The sequence below is a fragment of the Heterocephalus glaber genome, unplaced genomic scaffold (genome assembly GCF_053883595.1).
Source record: "Heterocephalus glaber isolate CG9 unplaced genomic scaffold, H.glaber_assembly_v1.0 deba00001481, whole genome shotgun sequence".
NCBI classification, from domain to species: Eukaryota; Metazoa; Chordata; class Mammalia; order Rodentia; family Bathyergidae; genus Heterocephalus; species Heterocephalus glaber.
Genome location: NW_028258317.1, coordinates 31,101,147 through 31,122,099, shown reverse-complemented (window position 1 = coordinate 31,122,099; position 20,953 = coordinate 31,101,147). Strand labels below are relative to the sequence as shown.

Here is a 20,953-nt window from a genome sequence, read left to right as displayed (position 1 = left end):
CCTGCCTAGGTGAGGGATCTGGAGCTACCATGAGCCCTCCTGCCTGTAAGGTCCTCAGGAGTGTTCCTTTACCCTGCCCCAGTCCAGTCTAAGACTTGCTCCTCCCTCCCTGCAGATGCTTTCCACAAAGGAGCCAAGATGGCAAACTCAGTCCAGATGGCTTCCCAAAGGGAGTCAAGAGGATCATGGTTCACACCCATCGTTGCACACGGAGTAACTGGTTAATTTGCTGGTTAATAAAATGTGCTGCTGTGACTTCCTGGGATGATGTCCTGGGAGGACCCCTGTGTGGCAGCTGCCTGGGTCTGTACATATAGAGGGTCTTGATAGCCTATTTTGGGTTCTGTGGACCTGGGCTCCCAACCAGTCTGGAGGGACATGTGCATGGCAGAACAGGCAAGAAGGGTGCCATAAGGCAGAGTGCTGAGCTGTGAGGAGGGCACGGAGGGGTGTCATGTGGGTCCTTGAGGTCAGCCTGGGACCCTCAAGCCTTTGGAAGCATAGGCTGAGCTTGGAGCTTTAGGGCAAGGCAGTACACAGGGGTGGGGAAGTGTGAAACATGCAGCCATCTTGAGAGTTTTCCTGGCCCACTGTCGGGATGAGCAAATAGCCCCAGGCCATGTGGGCAGAAGCATTGGGCCAAGGCCTCACCTCTGCCCCATGGGGTTCCCACAGGTGTCTCTGACCTCCTACGTTGTCCAAAGGTGGGACAGGACCCTTTGTCTAATGCTGGTGAACACAGGTCAGCGGCTACTTCTCTTAGAAGTCGCTGACACCTCTTTCCCAACGGACAACACCCCTGTGAGCCTCTAGCCCAGCCCTTAGCTAGACAGGACGTGGTGCTGCACAGAGAGGCCTCTCAGGCCATGGGGCTCGCTGGGGCGAGGCTCCTCGAGCATGGGTGGAGGAGTCTCCTACTGCACCTCTGCGAAGCCCCGCCCCACCCACTTTGAGTCGGCCAGGCCACACCCCTCCACCTCTGTTAGATGGTCTGGCCACACCCTCTCCTGTGGCTCGGTCCCGCCCCCTTCCTTGAAGCAGCCGGTGGTGCCCACTCCCGAGGCAGCCTGACCATACACTTCCTCTTCCCATGACCGGGCCTGCCACTCCTGTGACCCAGCCCCGCCCGCCCTTTCCAGTGACCTGCCCATCTCCTCAGGTGTTACATCTGAGGTGAGGTGGTGGGACCAGAGGTGGTGCACCTAAGGCTGCCACACCATGCCCCTGTCTGGATCTCGTTGCGCTCCTGTCATGAACTCCTGGGCGGCCTGCCACAGAAATCCTCAGTGCCTTACATCCAATAAATGGCCGCCTAGGAGGAGAGACCAGAGAGCACCGGCTGATGTCTCTCTGACCATGGCCTTCGTTCAGGACCCAATTCCTGAGCAGCATGCTGTCTAGAGTCCCACTGGCCTTGTTGACCCCTGCCTGGGACCCCCTGGTTCTGGACCCAGGACGCCAGGCCTCGCCCTCCTGATGAGCCACAGAGCGCCAGTGGGAGCTTCCCGCACAAAGTCGCAGAGGCCCGCGTCCTGGCATGACAGGCGTTGCCACCCATCACATGCAGCCGCCACTGATAAGCCCACTTTGCCTGACTGTCCAGAAGGGTAGCAGGGGCTGTCTGAACCGCCTTAAAATGAAGTTCAAGCCCAACCAGACATGGATCTATGACTGCAAGGGCTTCAAGAAGCTGGCAGTGTGTGCTTCCTCAGTGAGCAGGACCGAGGTGCTTCTGTTGAGATGCTTCTGTGTTGTCCCAGGAGGAGGAATGGAGCCCCAGGTGAAGCCGGCAGTGCTGCCTCGAGGGAAGTTTATGAGGTTGGGAGTCAAAGGAAAATTAGGCAGTCTCCTGGCATATTTGAGAACCAAGACTTAAAGCACAGAACATATATTTGTGTTCTTACTGTCACAGAAATATTAGAAGATTGGGAAGATTCTATTGTAAGGTCAGCCTGAGACGTGATTGAGACCACAGAGGCAGACAAAGTCTAAGCAACATGGGATGAGTTTATTGCCATCAGGGTGCAGATGGGCCAAGGGTGAGAAGGCCATTGGCACTAAGAGGAGGGTGTGAGTGGTTGATATGGGGCAGTTTAGGTAGGGGAGGAGGCACTGATGAAGAGGGTGGAAAATTTTAGAGTCCCATGGGTGATGGGCCTGGGGCTGGCTGATAAACAGGCTGGCTTCTTATCTCTGTCCTCCTGTGGATGCAGGTAGCAGGGCTGCTTGGGGGAGGGATTCCTTGTTTGGGCAGGGGTTCGACTTGGGGGATCTGTCATCTATTAGTATAGGAAGGAAGAGATTATGGTTCAAAGTAGAAGATTCTATCTAAGTTCCCCAATGTCTTAAGCCTGTATATGCAGAGTATCTAGAAAAACTAAAGCTGGGTTGTTCTACAACCAATGGAAATTCCACAGTTCCTTCCCTTCCGGTTAATAATGCCTGTGGATGCTGCACTGACCTCTGGGTTGCCATGTAATGTAATATAGAAAATATGGGAGGACTTCTATTGTCCTTGGCAAACATCTGAATGATGCTTGAAAACCGTCTGACGTTGCCATGCAGGAATTTCAAACAATTTGCATGGTTTTCAGATGCTTTCAAATCTTTAAAAACAGTGTAAAATATTTTAATTAACTAAAGTTATATGAAATTTTAGGGCCAGGGATTTAGCTGAGTGGTTCCACTGCCTGCCTTCCAAGTGCAAGGTCCCAAGTTTGATCCCTGGTTAAAAAAAAAAAAAGTTGTATGGAATTTTAAAAATGCCCTCTCTCCCAGTGATATTTTGGTTGTCATTTTTTCACAGAATTTTCAGTCTTTTGTCTATATAATTAATCTTGCATATTTTTTCAGATCAAATTACTTAATAGGTATATTCCTCCTAAATTGTTTTCTCATTTGCACCATTATCTTATTCAATAAATCTATGGTGGAAATAATTAAAATATTTTGGGTAATAAAATCCAACCAATCCCAGAACTTATTTTATGGAATCATGATTTTTAATTCATAAATTGTAGATTCAGGCCATTTCTGTATGGTCCTCCTTTTTGAGACAGGGTCTTGCTATGTAGTTCAGGCTGGCCTTGAACTTCCTATGTTGTCCAGTCTGGTCTTTGACTCATGGTGATCCTTGTGCGTCAGCCTCCGGAGTGCTGGGATGACCGGCGTGCACCATCATGCCCGGTTGGTTCTGTTTTGACAAAGAATTTCAATTTGGTCTTCTGGGAATTTGTCAACTCATTTTCTGAATTTTCGCAATTGGTATCATCTCATTATCTGCTAGATGTGGTTATTCACCCTAAAAGTCAATAGTAGTTTAAAATAAAATATAACTCTGGGCTGGAGATGTAGCTCAGCAGCACAGCGCCTGCCTGGCAAGCACAAGGTCCTAAGTTCAACCCCCGGTACCAAAAAAAAGAAAAGAAAGAAAGATAACTCTATAGAGTTGTTAATTTTTAGGGAAATATTGTTAGAATTTAGGAAGTACATTGTCATGAAAACTGTATTTCATGGAATTTATTTAGCATACTCAGTTGCCAATTCTTTTATCTATAATCTCTCTTTTAGAATATCTTAGAACCACATTTTCCTCAGTGTACATTGCTCTCAAATTGTATTTTCAGTTTTAAATTTAGTGACACTTCTCCAGTTAAATATCTTGTTTACCAGTGACCAAAGAATTAGCTTCTAAATTTCAGTGCCAGTCAGTAATGGCTGTATCACAGGGGAGGAAAATGGCCTTCTTGCCATTCCACTGTTACATCTTTAATATTGTCAGGGCACCTTTGAATGTCTCATCTTTTCTAGGTTGTCAGTAAGTATTGTTTGTCATATAACTTTTGGGGCACTGAAACATATCTGAATTAAAAATGATTTTTATCTTGAGCTTGTCTTTATTCTCACTTAAAATAAAGGATCCCATCTAAAGTGTGTTTATATTTTTTCTGAAACTCCCACAATTCCCCATTGAGGTCAGAGGTAATGGAGGAGGAAAAAGCTTTGACTAAAGTGTGGGGTTGAGTGAAAGAATTTTTTTAATGTAGCCATTAGCCTTTTGTAAATATTACAATTGCTGAGTACAAAGTAGAAAAAGTATAATTAAAACATTTGCTCTATAGGCCAGACATGATGATGCATGTCTGCAATCCCAGCACTTGGGAGGCAGAGGCAAGAGGATCACCGTGAGTTCGAGGCCAGCTTAGGCTACATAGTGAGTTCAAGGCCAGTCGGAACTACATAGTGAGACCCTGTCTCAAAACAAAAACAAAAACTAAACATTTGCTCTATAAATTGTTAACCTTTAAAGAAATAATGGCTGCTAAAAATAGTCCTTACCTTTCAGTGTTGGGGATATACCCACAGACTCAATTTGTCAATGCAGATAATAAAGTACTCAGACACCAAGAAATCTCAACAGGGCAAGGTTTTACTTCTACAAAAGGGCACAAGAACACTAGCATGAGGTAGCAGGTGTGCAGGGAGGCCGCACACCTTTTTATCCCTAACATGTGAGAAGCAGCTGATCTTTTTCCCATTGGCTGGGTTGAAGGTTCACAATGTATCCTGATTAGCTAGTTTAAGCAGCAGGGAGGACCTGAAGGGTTGCTGGGCAGGGTTGATAAGGGAAAAGGAGAATGAGGGTACGGGGAATGGAAAGTCTCTGGCTGTTGATAAGTTATCTTTGACTGTGATCTGTGTTCCTGGTATGAACAAACATTTTCTGTAACTCACTGTGCTCAAAAAGGGGAGGGGGTGGGTATCTTAGAGTGAACTAGAGTGCAAAATGGAGACACTCTGTCATTCATATTTTTTTTTTCTGGTGTCAGGAATTGAACTCAGGACCTTGTGCTTGCCAGGCAGGCGCGGCCCACTGAACTACATCCCTGGCCCTTTTGTTCATATTTTTGATAGAAAAGACAGGGCTGGGGTTTCTCACATAAGGAAAATTGTTGCCATTATCTGGGCCATAAATGTAACTGAACTAAATATAATTGTTAGTTCACAAATCAATGCTGTCAGAGGAATGAGCAGAGTAGAAAAACTTTCAACCAGTGACTTTCCATTCCAACTTATGTAGTGTAATCAAACATGGTCATACAGAATTTTTATATTTTTCTTTGTGCAGAGGTTATGTATTCTAGGTGTTTATTTCTGAAGGAAACATTTAAAGTCCCACAAATCAACATTTTCTATCAAGCACAAATGTACTAAGACTTTCTCAGTAATCTCTGAAATTTCTTTAAATTATATACTTAACTGTGGCAAAACTGGTTTCTTTGTGTATATAAGGCTGCTTCCACCCGAAATGTTGCTACAAGTACTTAAAGGGAATTTATCTTTGACTTAATTGTTATAAAGAATCCACTTGTCAACAAAAAACAGGTTGTTTGTTGTGAGAGAAAGAGAAGTTTATTCCAGTTAACAGGGACTAGAAATCAGGAGATTTAAACAACTAGCTGGGAAAAGCTGAGTTTATCACATCCATGTGTCCTGTGTGTCAATGGCAGAGAGATAGTGGCAGCTAGCTGGAAGAGATTTCATCCCTGAGAGGATGGGATAACACCACAGGAGAAGTATCAGCAATTAACTGGGAAAGGAATTAGGGTTATATAGATATTGAAGGGGCTAAGGAATCTGGAGTGGCATGTTTATGACCTAGCTCCCCAAGGACAGTCTGTTCAGGTATTATACAGTTACAGGACTGTTTGGTGCCAAGGGGTTATAAACCATATTTTTTAGTCCATTTGCCTCACTTACTGGGAAGCTGGTAGTATTCACTAAAAGCAGCCAGTTTTTCCTGTTGATTTAGGGCAGGCTTGACAATAGTATTTTCAGAGGTAATAATGAATAAACATATTTCACAAACTTTTAGATTATGTACTTGATATGTAAAATGTATAGTTTAATGTCAGCCATCTCTTAAATTTGCCTGTAAATATTATTGTACAATTTTCTTTGGTCAGAAACGTTTGGACTAAGTAGTGCCACTTGGTTCTGGATTTTCTTCAGTGCTATTTATTTAGCAAACCAACTGTCTTTGGTCTATGCAACTAGCAAAAATTTGTATAATATATACAATAGAATATATTTTTCACACTTAAATTTCTTTCTTTTTTTTTTTTTTGGTACTGGGGATTGAACTCGGGACCTTGCACTTATGAGGCAGGTGGCAGCACCACTGAGCTAAATCCCCAACCCCTCACACTTAAATTTCACATGACGGTTTCTACTGGAGGCTGGCCAAGCCCCATAGGTACCTGCTTAAGAGGTACTGTGAGGGTTAAAAGACAAAGAACTTTGCAGATAAATGGTGGGCTGGGTGGTCAATGCCTCATATTAGGCAAAGACAAGACTCCCCAGGCCTGCCACTATTTATTGAGTACACATCAGAGGGGATGGTGAATGACTGAAGGAACAGTGATGGTGGGTGCCATGAGCTAGTAAAAGAAGAACAAAGCATTCTTTTAAGAATCGAATATAGGTTAATAGGGAATCTGAATTTTCCCCCAAAGTGGGTCTTTAACCTCTACTGCATTGTTCTGAAAAGTCAGGTTCTTAGCCAATGTTATCTTGCCCTGTGAGCCTCATGGCTTTACGGGTGGAGGAAGTGAAGACTCTGCGTACCAGTCACCCCACAAGGCAAAGGTACTCATTGGCCTCGAACTCCCCTAGCTTTAATTCACAGACTGTGGGCCCTGACACGTTACTTCTGGAACCTAGTCTAGCAAAATTAGAGGGAAAGTTCTAAGGAGATTTAAGTGAAAAGTGGAATCTGCTAAAGATACCAAATAATGTCTACTATCTGAATTCTCCAAAGTTTGCTATGTTAGACTATCCTTTGAGCTCATTTGTGGGGTAACTAAATAAAATTGGGCAGCTAAATTTCAGTTTCATGTGTCTCCTGTATAAACAGAAATAAGCATTTATTTTAAATTGACTTTCAGACAAATTAGGAACTGTCCTGCATGTTGTTTCTGTAAAGACATGAGATTTTTCTAACCAAGCATAAGCCATCCAGTTTTCTGTCAGTTACACCATTGTATGAAGCAGAAAAACTGAAGGGGCATAAAGATTGTGAAGACATAAAGACAGTGAATTGCTTTGCATGGTCTCATTTGAAATAATTAGTGTAATAAGAATCTTGACTTTTTTAATATTTGGAAACAAAAATGGAAACATGAATACATGTTTTCAGTTGTTTTGGCTGTCTACCCAGGAATGGAAGGGTTGAGTGGTATAGTAAATCTGTTACCAGATAGTAGGCTCATATGCTTGTGTCCGTCTGCTCACTGCTGACCAAATCAAAGGAGGGCATATATTTGGGCAAAAAGGAAAAAAGATTTATTAAAACTAGCCCTGAGGAGATGGAGGGGCCCATTTGCCTCAAATTACTATCATCTTCAGCTCATTTTTAAAAAATGGAACAGAAACCAGGCTCCTGGCCTCCTGGGGCTGGCATATTTATATTTTGTCCCTGTTATTTGGGCTGAGGGGTGGTGGAGGAAGCTGTTTATGCCCTAGGCCTCAGGAAGCCACTCATGTGTAAAGGAAAAAGAGTTTTATTTTTTAGTGCTAGTTACAATTCCCTCCTTGCTTATTTTAGCCCTCATTATTGAGGGCATTGAGGTGCCACACTGGCTGGGTGTTTCAGGTTAGACTGGCCTGTTGATTTCATTAAAGGTAGTTGGAACAGAAGCAAAGGGAAGCCAGATGTTTGAGCCTGAAAGATTATCACTAAAAGGCTGTGAAGTCAAGTACAAAAGGAAGCCAAAGTCAGGGGATATCTGAGCATTACACCTGCTCAAGGGCTTTTTCCTTTAGATAGTCATGCATAAGAATCCTCTTATAACCTCAGAAGCTCTATTTATTTTGGTAGGGTTGACACATAGGTGACTCTTTGATGCTTGCAGCTTTCCCTCTTTGTCTCTAAATGTAATTTTTAAAAAGCCATCGCCAACTAACCATCTGCAGCCTTGTCTCTTAGTGCTGAGGTAGCTTTCCCTGGTGATGGTCAGTCAGAACATGGCCCAGGGTGGGGAGAGTATGACAATGATTAGACTTAGTGTCATAAAAATTCTTTTTGCCAAATTTGAGCAATAACAGAGATTTAGAAAGAGTGAGTCTTAGGCTAAATTTATCTAGAGCTTATTGTCAAGTTTAATATTGTCTATCTTGTAAGCAGCACCCTAAAACATTACAACTTTGCCAAATAATTATTAAACCTTCTAAGCATGTATTAAGTGGATAAGAGCAAACCAAATTTAGTCTGTATAGTGGACTTGAACTAAGAAACATAGTAGCCAAGTTAATTAAAGAAATCCAATATTTTTGTGAAGCAAGCTTTGATTTGTTAGAAAGGAATATCAAACAAATATATAAAAGTCTCCTCTTTTTGTAAACTGGTATGGGGGGTCCTGAAGGGAGAAGGATTTACTTGGAAAAGAAAGACACAAAACAGTGAGGCACAGGGGGTCAGAGCTTAGAGGAGCAAAAACCAAGATCTTTATTTATTCCTCTTTTTATATCTTACACAGTGAGCTGCTACATGTCACTAGTCACATACTTTCACTGCAGAACAGGATACAGTATTCATGAAAGAAGTTAAAACATTATAGAGATTACACAAATGGAAACAGTAAATTCTGTTCCCAGAGTCAAGCTATCGCAAGGCATACATCTAAATAAACATATTCAGGGAGACATTCTTTCCTTATCTACAAGGAGCAGGGAGTGCCTGGGACACAGTGAGTGCATGTCCTGGAGATTATCTTTAATCTCTTGTTACCCGGTCTTCCCAGCAACTCTGTGAATACACTCACAGATCACCTAGTGGTCTCCTGCACCAAGACAATTCCATCAACGGGTATGAATTATCATTTGGGAGAAAGCATGCAAGACTAAGAATTATACTTTAGTATCACCTTTAGGATTTTGTTGGCACATATAGAGAACTGGAAACAATTTTGAATATAGTGTGCAAAAATTAATGTTTATTTTGCCAACACAGAACATGTGTGTGTGTGTGTGTGTGTGTATATGTATATATATATAATTTTTTTCCCCAGTACTGGGAATCGAACTCAAGAACATACTTTTTTTTTTTTTTTTTTTGGTACCGGAGATCGAACTCAGGTCCTTGCGCTTGCGCAACAGGCGGCGAAACTACTGAGCTAAATCCCTGGCCCGAGAAAAAATATTTTTGAGCAAGGCTGTTTTTTATTGACCAACAGGAATGTGGCTTTGGTCAGTATTATGACTATAAGCAATATATATATGGTAATAATTTAGCAAAACTATTTTTATAGCATATTAAGACAACAATCACAACTGACTATATTATATTAGGATAATAATTTTTTTTAAATAAAAGAAAATCACATACATACTAATAGTTTATGTAACCAGAATTGTAAAATAAAACTTTAAACTGGGCCAGGGATTTAGCTTAGTGGTTCTGCCACCTGCCTCACAAGCGCAGGGTCCCAAGTTCCATCCCAGGTACCAAAAAACCCCCAAAACAAACAAACAAAAACTTTTAAACTGATATTTAAGGAAAATGAACTTTTTAAGGCTAAATTTTAAAACATTTAATGTTAACAAGGTAATAGGGAACACAAGAAATTATTTTGACAAGTAATTTTAAAATACTTTAAAAATATTTTTGTTTTAAATTTTATTAAGAACAGATCAATATCTTAAGCTTTATTCTTTTAAATGAATTTTGACATTATTTTTGTGTGTTATACTTAAAAAAAATAATTTTAGAATAAACTGTCTCCAGAAATATTTTATTCAAAAGTTATACTGTTAACATATATGATCAATTCATAGCAGAAACATAACTTTTATGTTATTATAAAATGATGCCACCCTGATAGAGCATCAGTATTTTAAAATTATCTTATTGGGCCAGGGATTTAGCTCAGTGGTTTGACTGCCTGCCTTACAAGCGTAGGTCCTGAGTTCAATCCCTGATACCCCCCAAAACTAAAAGAAAATAAAAGAATCTTATTAACTCATATTTGTGTCTCAAACTGTCATATATTGATGTAAGCACTGTATATCTAAAAAAGAACACACATATATAACATATTTGAGGTGGGAAATACCCAAAATCATTGTTTTTGAACATTACAAGGATTTTTAGTAAAAACAAAGTGATTTAAGAATAAAAACTCATTTTAAGTATTTAATTTAAACAAAGACTAGATAAATACTAAAATAATAGCAGTTTATTTATTATAGAGAAGGAAGCAACCTTTTTAGTATCTCTTATAACTACTAGCATTAGGCAGCATAAACAATTTAAAGCTGGGCCGGGGATTTAGCTCAGTGGTTTCGTTGCCTGCTGCGCAAGCGCAAGGACCTGAGTTCAATTCCCGGTACCAAAAAAAAAAAAAAAAAGAAAAAGAAAAAGAACAATTTAAAGCTGATAACTCTTTATGACAAAAGACTTTTTATTTTTAAAAACTAACTGTTATTAGAATATTAAATAAGGTGTGCTTATACAAATAATTATCTTAAAATGATGAACAGATCAATTGCTTTGAGACTTATTTTTAAAAGCTCAGTTTTACTAATTGGCTTATAGCTTGACAAAAGTATACTTTTAGATATTAGGTCTTATAGTAGTGATGTATATGAGGTATATATCAATAATCTGTGAAGTATATTTAATATTTATATTATCATTTATAAATTTTAAACAAAGAATATATGAATTTATATTTATCAAATGTCTTCAGTATTTTAACTTAATTGTAAATAACTTAGAGATTTTATTTATCTATTTAATTTTTAACAATTACCTTTGACAAACACAATATCTTAAAACAATCTTTAAGTTGTCAATATCTCTAAATTCCATTTGCATGCACACAATATAACAAAATATTATATAAATCTGCAGAGGACTGTAATATTGATTATGCCCAAAGCAGGCCATGAAGAGCTAACCCCACAATTGGTTTGTTTATAGAAGTGATTCTGGCTGAAGCCTATGTGCCGAGATCAGGGTAACTCACACCCAAATTCCATTCCCACAACTAAACCTTCAGACTAGAAGGACAATGTTCCAACTACAATCATATATTCTGTTCCTAATTTGAGAATGCTTTGTCTTGTCCTTTCTGAGCCTTGTTTACATTAATTTCCATAGAAACCACACATCACTTTTACCCCAATTGATTGCCAATAAAACTCAGTGCCTGGGACTGTCCAGCACCTTTGTTGGTCGCATCAGCATTGGTCATCCTGGGACCCCATTTTCCCTCTCTTAGTTCTGTCTCTTAGTGTATTCTTTTTCTTAGGCCTGCATCACACCTTGGGCAGTTGGGTACTGGAACCTGTCTGCAGGGGTCTCTGGCATAAATCTTTTGAAGGGTTTTTTGGGGCTTTTGAATTTAAATCTTTATATTGACCCCAATGAATTATTTATAACCAAATTTTTATGTCACCAAAAGCAAACTATTTTGGATTACAAGGATGCCCGTAAGTGAATCCACTTGGAAGACTATAAAAGGAACTTTATTAATTGGGCATTGAAAATAGAATAGCTCAGAAAATCTAGAAAGATCTAAGAACTATATGGAGAAATATTTATTTTGTATTAGCACCTCCTGGCTTCATCATTTTAGAGTTGAGGAAGTTATTATCTATGTAAATGTGGACCCAGCTTTTTCAGGAAATTAGGAAGAAGCACAGCATGGCTAGGCAATGCTTATTTAGACATAAGTTAATGAGACAAAATTGTCTATTTTTTATATAGAGGCAGTAAGAAAGCTCTCAAATGGACTTCTTTTGGAGACAGGATCTAGCTATGCAGTTCAGGTTGGCCTTGAACTCACTATGTAGCCCAGGCTGGCCTTGAACTTGCAGTGATCCTCCTCTCTTAGCCTCCCAAGTGCTGGGATTATAGGGGTGCACCACCACACCTGGCTGGAGTTTGGAACAAGCTAATCCTGAAACTAATGTATTCACAGCATAGAGACAAGAAATAGATCTGGGTCTTTACTTGCTATTTATTAAAAAGCATGATTTGGGCCAGGGATTAGGCTCAGTGGCACCGCACCTGCCTCACAAGTGCAAGGTCCTAAGTTTGATCCCAGGCACGACAAAAAAAAAACCCCAAACAAAAATTAAAAACACCATGATTTTCATTTCTTTATCAGAGATTGAAAGGCCATTTTTGCTGTAAACTCTAACTTTTTAAATTAATATCTAGCAAAAAAGAGGCATCCCTGTACTAATTTTAGAAGCACATTTTGTATTGAGTATTGCTATATATCATTGTTTGAGAAGCTAAATAATTTAAAATAAAAGAATATCCAGCCAATGATATATTTATATTATCGCAATGTTTAACCAACTTTGACTTTTAAGTCTTTAAGATCCTAACAAACTCAAAAATTTCAATTATATTTTTATGCTATGTAATTTAAAAAAATTTTGTGAAACTGAAACTTTTCTAAAATTAAAAAATTTCAAATGTAAATTTGATTGGCTAATGCAGGGAAAGTTTATGTTACCAGTTGAGGGTACCTTTGTTATATCTTTTAAAACATTTTTTTAAAGTCATGTGAACAGAAAGATATTTGAGTTTATGTTTTTTGTTACTGAGCACTTTAAAAAAAGTAATTTGGTACCATCTAAAAATATATGAATACAAGTATACACATGGGCATAACATAATATATACATTTATGCCAACACACATAAAACAAAAACTTAAAGTTATAAGTTGTCAGCTTTTTAAAAATTCTTTTATTGGTACATTTTAGGTACACAATATGTTTACATTTATCATTGGGTGCTTGTACCTATACGTGATATATCTTAGTTCTTATTTTTCCCCATTACCTGTGCACACTTCACCCCCTCCACCCTTCCCTATTTACATAGATTTCATTTCCGTTTTTTTTTCTTTTTTCATAATTTTCCCTTTCCCTTCTTTCCTTTCCTCTTCCCCTCCCACCACTCCTACACTTTTGGACATTTTCCTATTTCAGATTATCAGTTATTCATTTTAATCATTTTAATCCTTATTTACACTTTCAGTTTCTCACACTAGAGAAACTATTCGATATTTACACGTGTGTCCTATTTATTTCACTTAAGAGTATGGCCTCAATGTGCATCCATTTAGCTGTAAATGTCTCTAGTTTCTTGTTCTTTATGGCTGAGTAGTACTCCATTTTATTTTTAAAAACCCCACATCTTCTGTCGGGAGCAATGCTACATAATTTTAGGGAAAAATCATTTGGTTAGCCTAGTTCTGCCTACAGCCCAGCTATGGAATTCCGAGACATAATTCCATTTTGGCCTCCGGTCACAACTGAGGCCTCAATGATCCGGTGATGCTGTGATTCTCCAGGACAAGAAACATCCTGTGAAAACATCCTGGGAAGAACAAACATCTACTCACTTCCTCATTGTTCTTGGATTGTTACATCTTGTTCTCGTGGATGTACTGAAGTCTCTGCAAGTCATTTGTTACATTTGTTTCTCCCAATGTACTGAATAAAAAGAGCGGTAAACTGAGAGCTTTCCTCTTTGCCACCCAGAGCAGCACTGATCAGACCCAAATCTCATCTTCTTCTCAGTCTCGTTTTTCTACCTTTCCTGTAATTCGCTGTGTACTGCCATGGGTCGCAGGAAACTAGGACTTACTGCAGAGGTTCTGGTAATGTCCCCTTTCCCTGTTCGCTACAAACTTCTTTATCCAGTTTCCAATTGATGGGCACTTGGGCTGTTTCCAAGCTTTAGCTATTAGAAACTGCGCTGCTATAAACAATGGGTGCACATATATCGTTATAGTATGATTCTTTTAATTCTTTTGGGAAGATACCCAGCAGGGGAATAGCTGGGTCAAATGGGACCTCTAGCCCTAGTTCTTTGAGGTATCTCCATACTGATTTCCACAGTGGTTGTGCCAGTCTGCACTCCCACCAATAGAGAAGGGTTCCTTTTTCTCTACACCCCACCAGCATTTGTTATTGGTTGATTTCTTGAGAGCAGCCATTCTTTCTGGGGCAGGATGGAATCTCTCTGTTTTCATCTGCATCTCTTGAATGACCAGTAATATTGAACATTTTTTCATATATTTATTTGCTGCTTTTACTTATTTGAGAAATGTCTGTACATTTCAGATGTCCATTTTTGAATTGGGTCTTTGAATTTGGGGGGTCTGAGTTTTTTCAATTTTTTATATATTCTCAATAGTAGACCTTTGTCTGAAGAACAGGTGCTAAAATTTTTTTCCCACATTGTAGGTTGTCTCTTAGCTCTGTTTGTGGTTTCTCTTGCAGTGCAGAAGCTTTTTAATAAGATGGGATCCCAGTTGTTGATTCTTTGTGCTAGCTCCCATGCTACTGAGGTTTTGTTCATAAAGTCTTTTCCTATGCCAATGTCTTCAAGAGTTCTACCTAATTTACCTTCTAGCAAGTTTAGTGCTTGTGTCTTACTATTTAGATCTTTAATCCACTTCAATCTTAGTTTAGTGGATGGTGATAGGTATGGGTCTAGTTTTAATCTTTGGCAGGTAGAGATCCAGTTTTTCCAATACTATTTATTAAATAGGCTATCTTTCCTTCAACGAGAGTGGTTGGCTCCTTTGTCAAAGATGCGGTTGCTGAGTATGTCTGGAGTTGTTTCTGCATCTTCTAATTTATTCCACTGATCCTCAGGTCTGTTTTGTTGCCAGTACCATGCTGTTTTCATCATAGTGGCTTTGTAGTATGGTTTCAAGTTGGAGATTGTGATACCCCCAGCCATGTCTCTGTTGCCTAGAATTACTTTTGCTATTCTAGGTCTCTTCTGATTCCAAATGAATTTTTGGATTGTTTTCTCTAGTTCTGTGAAGTATATTGTTGCAATTTCAATTGGCATTGGATGAAATTTATGTAGTAGTTTTGGAAGTATGGCCATTTTCACTATATTGGTTCTTCCTACCCAGGAAGAAGGGATATCTTTCCATTTTCTTATATCCTCTTTGATCTCCTTCTTCAGAGTGCTGTAGTTTTCAGTGTAGAGGTCTTTTGCTTCCTTTGTTAGGTTGATTCCTAGATATTTCATTTTTTAGGATGCTATTGTAAAAGGAACTGTTGCCCAAATTTCTCTCTCAGTGAGTCTGCTATTTGTGCATAAGAAGGCTATTGCTTTTTGACTGTTGAACTTATATCAAGCTACTCTGTTGAATCTGTCAATGAGGTCTAGAAGACTTTTGACTGAGTTTTTTAGGTCTTCTATGTAAAGTATCACATCATCAGTAAATAATGACAGTTTAATTTCTTCCTTTCCTATCTTTATTCCTTTTATTTCTTTCTCTTTTCTAATTCCTTTGGCTAATGTTGCCAGAACAGTATTGAACAGGAGTGGTGATAGTGGGCATCCTTGTCTTCTTCCTGATTTTAGCATGAAAGTTTTCAGTTTTTGACCATTTAGTATTATGTTGGCTATTGGTTTTTCATAAATAGCCTTAATCAGGTTGAGATGAAGACCTTCTATTCCAATTTTCTGTAGTGTTTTTATCATGAACGGTGTTGGATTTTGTCAGATGCCTTTTCTACATCTATTGACATGATCATATGGGTTTTTTCCTTGACTCTGTTGATATAGTGTATTACATTTATTGATTTACAAATGTTGAACCATCCTTGCATCCCTGGGAGTAATCCAGCTTGGTCATGGTGTATGATCTTCTTGATGACACTTGGTATTCTGTTTGCTAGTATCTTGTTGAGGACTTTTGCATCTATGTTCATTAGGGAGATTGGTCTGTAGTTCTCTTTTTGGGTTGGGTCTTTCCCTGGTTTTGGAATCAAAGTAACACTTGCTTCCCGGAATCAATTTGGAATCATTGCTTCCCTTTACATTTCCTTGATGAGTTTAAAGAGTAATGGTGATAATTCTTCTTTAAATATTTTGTAGCATTCAGCAGTGAACCCATCAGGACCTGGGCTTTCCTTTGTTGGTAAATTTTTTTTTACTACATTTTCAATTTCACTCATTGTTATTGGGGTGCTTAGAATTTCTATGTCTTCTTCATTTAAGTTCGGCAATTCGTATGTATCTAGGAATCTGTCCATTTCTTCTGTGTTTTCCATTTTATTAGAGTACAGGTTCTCAAAGTAGGTATTGATGATCCTCTGGATTTCTGCTGGGTCTGTTTTGACTTCACCTTTTTTGTTCTTAATTGCATGGATTTGAACCTTTTCTTTCCTTTTTTTTTTATAAGGTTGGCTAAAGGTTTATCGATTTTATTTATTTTTTTCAAAAAATCAACTCTTTGATTCTTTAATTTTTCGTGTTGTACTCTTAGTCTGCATTGCATTGATTTCTGCTCAAATCTTTATAATTTCCTTTCTTGTATGAGCTTTGGGTTTGTTATACTCTTCTTTTTGTAGCTTGAGGTTCTGCATTAGGTTATTTAACAGTTCTCTCTATTTTCCTAATATGGACATTCACTGCTATGAATTTCCCACATAGAACTGCTTTCACTGTGTCCCATAGATTCCTGTATGTTGTACTAACATTTTCATTTACTTGTAGAAACTGTCTAATTTCTTCTTTAATTTCCTCTGTGACCTATTGGTTGTTCAGTAGGGTGTTATTCAATTTCCATGTGTTTGTGGGAGTTTTGTGGTTTCTTATGTTATTGACCTCCAATGTCATTGCAATATGGTCTGACATTATACAGGGGATAACTTCAATTATTTTACATGTACTTAGACATGTCCTATGCGCTAGCATGTGGTCTATTTTGGAGAATGACCCATGTGCAGCTGAAAAAAAAAATGCATTCTGATTTTGTGGGGTGGAACACTCTGTAAATATCTATTAAGTCCATTTGTTCAATAGCTTGTTTCAGTTCTAGAATTTCGTTGTTAATTTTTTGTCTAGATGATCTGTCTATTTGTGATAGTGGGTTATTGAGGTCCCCCACTACAATTGTATTAGTGCTTATTTGGTTTTTCACGTCCATTAATATTTGTTTTGTATAGTTGGGGGCATTCGTATTTGGTGCATATATATTTAGGATTGTCATCTCTTCCTCTTGGATGTTTCCCTTCACAAGGATGTAGTGACCATCTTTGTCTCTCTTAATTAGTTTTGGTTTGAAATCTACTTTGTCTACAAATAAGATTGCTATGCCTGCTTTTTTCTGGGTTCCTGTCATGTGGAGAACTGTTTTCTATACTTTTACTTTCAGTCTATGAATTTCCTTTTGATTTAGGTGTGTTTCTTGTATAGCATATTGCTGGATTTTGCTTCTTAATTCATTGTCAGTCTATTTCTTTTGATTGGTGAATTGAGGCCATTAACATTGATGGTTATAATTGATAGATATTGATTTATTTTTGTCATGATGTTTTACTTTTGTTAGCTCTTTTATTTCTTATTTTTTCCCCCCTTTCTCTTTAGTGTCTTACCTTGCCTGGTGGCTTCCCTCTGTTGGGCCTCATGGAGTTGTGACCTTCCTTGCTTTTTTCTAGGATATTGTTTAGAATTGCTTGTAGTGCTGGTTTGGTGTTCATGAAATTTCTCAGGTGTTCTTTATCGTGGAAGTATCTAATTTCCCCATCGATTTTGAAAGATAATTTTGCAGGATACAACAGTCTAGGTTGGAAGTTATTTTCTTTTAGGGCTTGAAATACTTCACTCCAGGGTCTCCTTGATTTGAGGGTTTGTGTTGAGAATTCTGCCATGATTCTGATGGGCTTTCCTTTGTAGGTGATTTGTTTCTTTTGTCTAACTGCCTGTAGGATTTTGTTCTTCTGTTGGGTTTCTGGGATCTTGACTATTATGTGTCTAGGTGTAGATTTTTTTTGATCATGGCTAGTTGGAGTTCTACGTGCCTCACTTATCTGTATGTCCAATTCTCTGCCTCTATCTGGGAAGTTTTCAACTATTATTTCTGTGAACAGGTTTTTTTTTATGTCAATTGTACTTTCTCCTGCTTTTTCATGGACTCCTATCAGTCTTATGTTATTCTTCTTTGCATTATCTAGCAGCTGTTGGATTGATTTCTCATGGTCTCTTAGTATTTTTAAGAAATCTCTGTTTTCATGGTCCTTAACCACAGTCCTGACTTCTATATCTGATATTCTCTTAATCTGCTCTGCATGCTTTCAATGGAGTTTTTAATCTCCTAAATGTCTGTTTGAATCTGTTTAATGGATTCCATTTCTTTCTTATGTTGGGCAGTCATGGTTTCCATTTCTTTCTTATGCTGGGCATTCATGGCTTCCAGCATGTTTCTGATCTCATCTATTTTCTTACCTGTTTCTGTTCTAGAGCCTCTAATCATGTCTTTCACTCTGCTCACCATCTCTGTAGTTCTCTGGGAGATTATTTCTGCTTTGAATTTATCTAGAGCCTCATTCATCTGTTTTGTTACTTCCTGTGCTATCAGTTCAGGATGCGCTGGTGGTTGATTATCAGACTTTTTCACCTCATTTCCCCCAGAATTTGCCTTTTGTGTGGTGGAAGCCTGAGTTTGTGCCTTGCTTAAATGTCTTCTCATTTTTGTGTTTGGTACTCTCCTTGGTTTAATTCCTGGGTTGATATTTCAAAATTGCTTAATGTAGGTATCTTTGTTGCTTGTGTTTGGAACCCTTGTGGAATGATTGCTTTTCAGAGGTATCTTCCAGATAAAGCTGGTCTTTAGGTTTTAAGACTCTAATGACTCTGAGGCTATTTCATTTTCTTTATACCAGGAAGGACAAATGATTAGATCAATCACAACATCTTAGCCGAAATGCTACAATCAGCAAGACCATAGCATCAAGCACAGCTTAGAAAATGACAGTTTGTGGTAGTTATTAATCTACCACATTTGACTGTATGAATTAAATCAAAGTTGATGACCAACCCAACATAGGTTTGTAGTGAATAAAGTCTTCAATATAGCAACTTTACCCTTCGGGATGGGGAGTTAAAAGGAGTTGGTGAGGGAGGGACAGAAAGGTAGAAAGATCAGGAAAGATTAGGAGTGAGGCCAGAAAATACAGGAAGATCACCCAAACTCTAAGAAACTGTTGAAGGAAAGAGGAAAAGGCAGAATGAAAGAACAAAGATGTAAACAGAACCACCTAACAGCAATAGGGAGGCTAGATACTGTATTTACTTTCCTTTAAAACTAATAATCAAGAGAAAGAAAAAGCTAAGAAAAGAAAAATGAAGGAGAAATCCAAATTTGGTCCAGAAAGGAACAAATAGGGAGATGAAGGGCAATGTGGTACAGCAAGAGAAGGAGTGAGAGAGAAAGAAAAGAGAAAAGAAAGAATAAAGAATAGAAAAACATTTGAAAAGAGTAGAAAAAAATTAATAATTAAAAATAAGAGAAAAATTTTTTTCTTTTTTTGCAAATAACAAAAAAATGAAAATGAAGGGCCTCCTTCAGGGTATGTCTCTGCTGTCACAGTAGACAACGTGGACATCCGTGTGCAGATACAAGTCAATGAGTCTCAGCAAGCCAGTAGCAGACCTGTGAGTTTCAGGCAGATTTCTCACTGCTAGTCCCAAGTTTAGCTCCCTGTTTTTCTGCAGGGTTGAATTCTGCAAGGTTCTACTGGAGGTTCCAGTTCCCTTTCCCCTGAAGATAGTGCAGCTTCCGATGGGAGGTGATGATCCCTCCAATTTACCAAGTACAGTGGTCTAGTGTGCCTTTATTGTATAGATTCTCTTTACTTTCCCACTGAGCTTCAGTTTTCATTGAGCAGCCTGAGAGAGGTCCTCTTTCTGTTGCTCACTTCTGCTCTATCTTGTGGAGCTCAGGACAAGGGCCTTTATAATCCCCTGTGCCTCTGTAGTGTGGAAGCAGGTATCAGAAGAGCCAGGAGGCCAGAGGTGTTGGGGGGGGTGGACAGATGATGGGGGGTATGGGGGGGTGGAGCAGGACTGGGCCCTGCAGGTGCCCACGTGGCTAAGTGGAGCGCATGGGTGGAGCAGGGGCTCAAGTTGTCAGCTTTTTAAAAGTTGTATTATTGTCATGTTTTTAATAATCTTAATATTTAATCTTAAATTTGCATATCTGAAGATAGGATTGAGGTTGTAGCCAGGTGAGAAATATATATCTCAGAGGAAATTGCTTGCCTAAACTGAATTCGAATACTTTGAAACTTTTATTTTCTGCCTTAACTTACTGTAGATCTTAGTCAGTTTTTTTGGTTTGGTACTGGGGATCGAACTCAGGACCTTGCACTTTCAAGGCAGGCATGATGTCACTGAGCTAAATCCCCAGACAAGGTCTTAGTCAATTTAAGAGATTTTTGTTATACTAAAATTAGATATAGAGGGTCAGAGTTTTATATGTATTATCTAAATGAAAAATAAATCAGTTTAGAAACAATATTTCCCACAAAGAAAAACACAAAGGCAAACATCTGTATCTTAGCCCATCTTATTTTAATGAATTTTTTAAAGGACAGCTCTATTAAATCAGTGTGCTTTCAGTTATAGAGGCCATGGTGTATCACAATAAAAAAATCACCTTTTTAAAGTCACAGGTAACTAAAACTTTTACAGAGCTGCAAAGTAGCGCAAGCACTTTCATTTTGGAGCAGTTTATAATGTGATTGTCAACCTGACTCCATTTTGTGTCTCATCACCATTCCCCCTCCATTTCATGTAAAGTTGACTGATTCCTTGTTGTCTTGAGTCCCCTTGGTTGATATATCACTCTCCCTGCATCCTGTTTGGTAGAGCAGTCTGCAGCTATATGTTATCTTTATGACCTTGTTTTGTTTCAAGTAAACTGTGAAACTTCCCCTGACCCCCACTAACTTAGCAAAGTTGTGGTTCTGTAAAATTCCTCTTGTGCCCCCCCTCTCCCTGTGCCTACCCCAACTAGAAGAGGCCCTTAAAAAACCCCTGCAAGTTGCTTTTTGGGGTCCAGAGGTTTTGAGCACTAGCTGCTCTTGACCAGTGGCAATAAAGGACTCAAATTTGG

The 20,953-nt window shown here is 38.8% G+C and overlaps 1 pseudogene across 1 annotated transcript in view; it reads left to right on the top strand.

Moving 5' to 3' along the window:
• Nucleotides 1-19,875, top strand: part of LOC106008827 (diphosphoinositol polyphosphate phosphohydrolase 2 pseudogene) — a 48,663-nt pseudogene extending 28,788 nt beyond the window's left edge. Inside the window, exon 4 of the transcript XR_002392514.2 lies at nucleotides 116-19,875. The product of XR_002392514.2 is annotated as a diphosphoinositol polyphosphate phosphohydrolase 2 pseudogene (transcript). The remainder of the gene's footprint in view (nucleotides 1-115) is intronic.
• The last annotated feature ends 1,078 nt before the right edge of the window (nucleotides 19,876-20,953 follow it).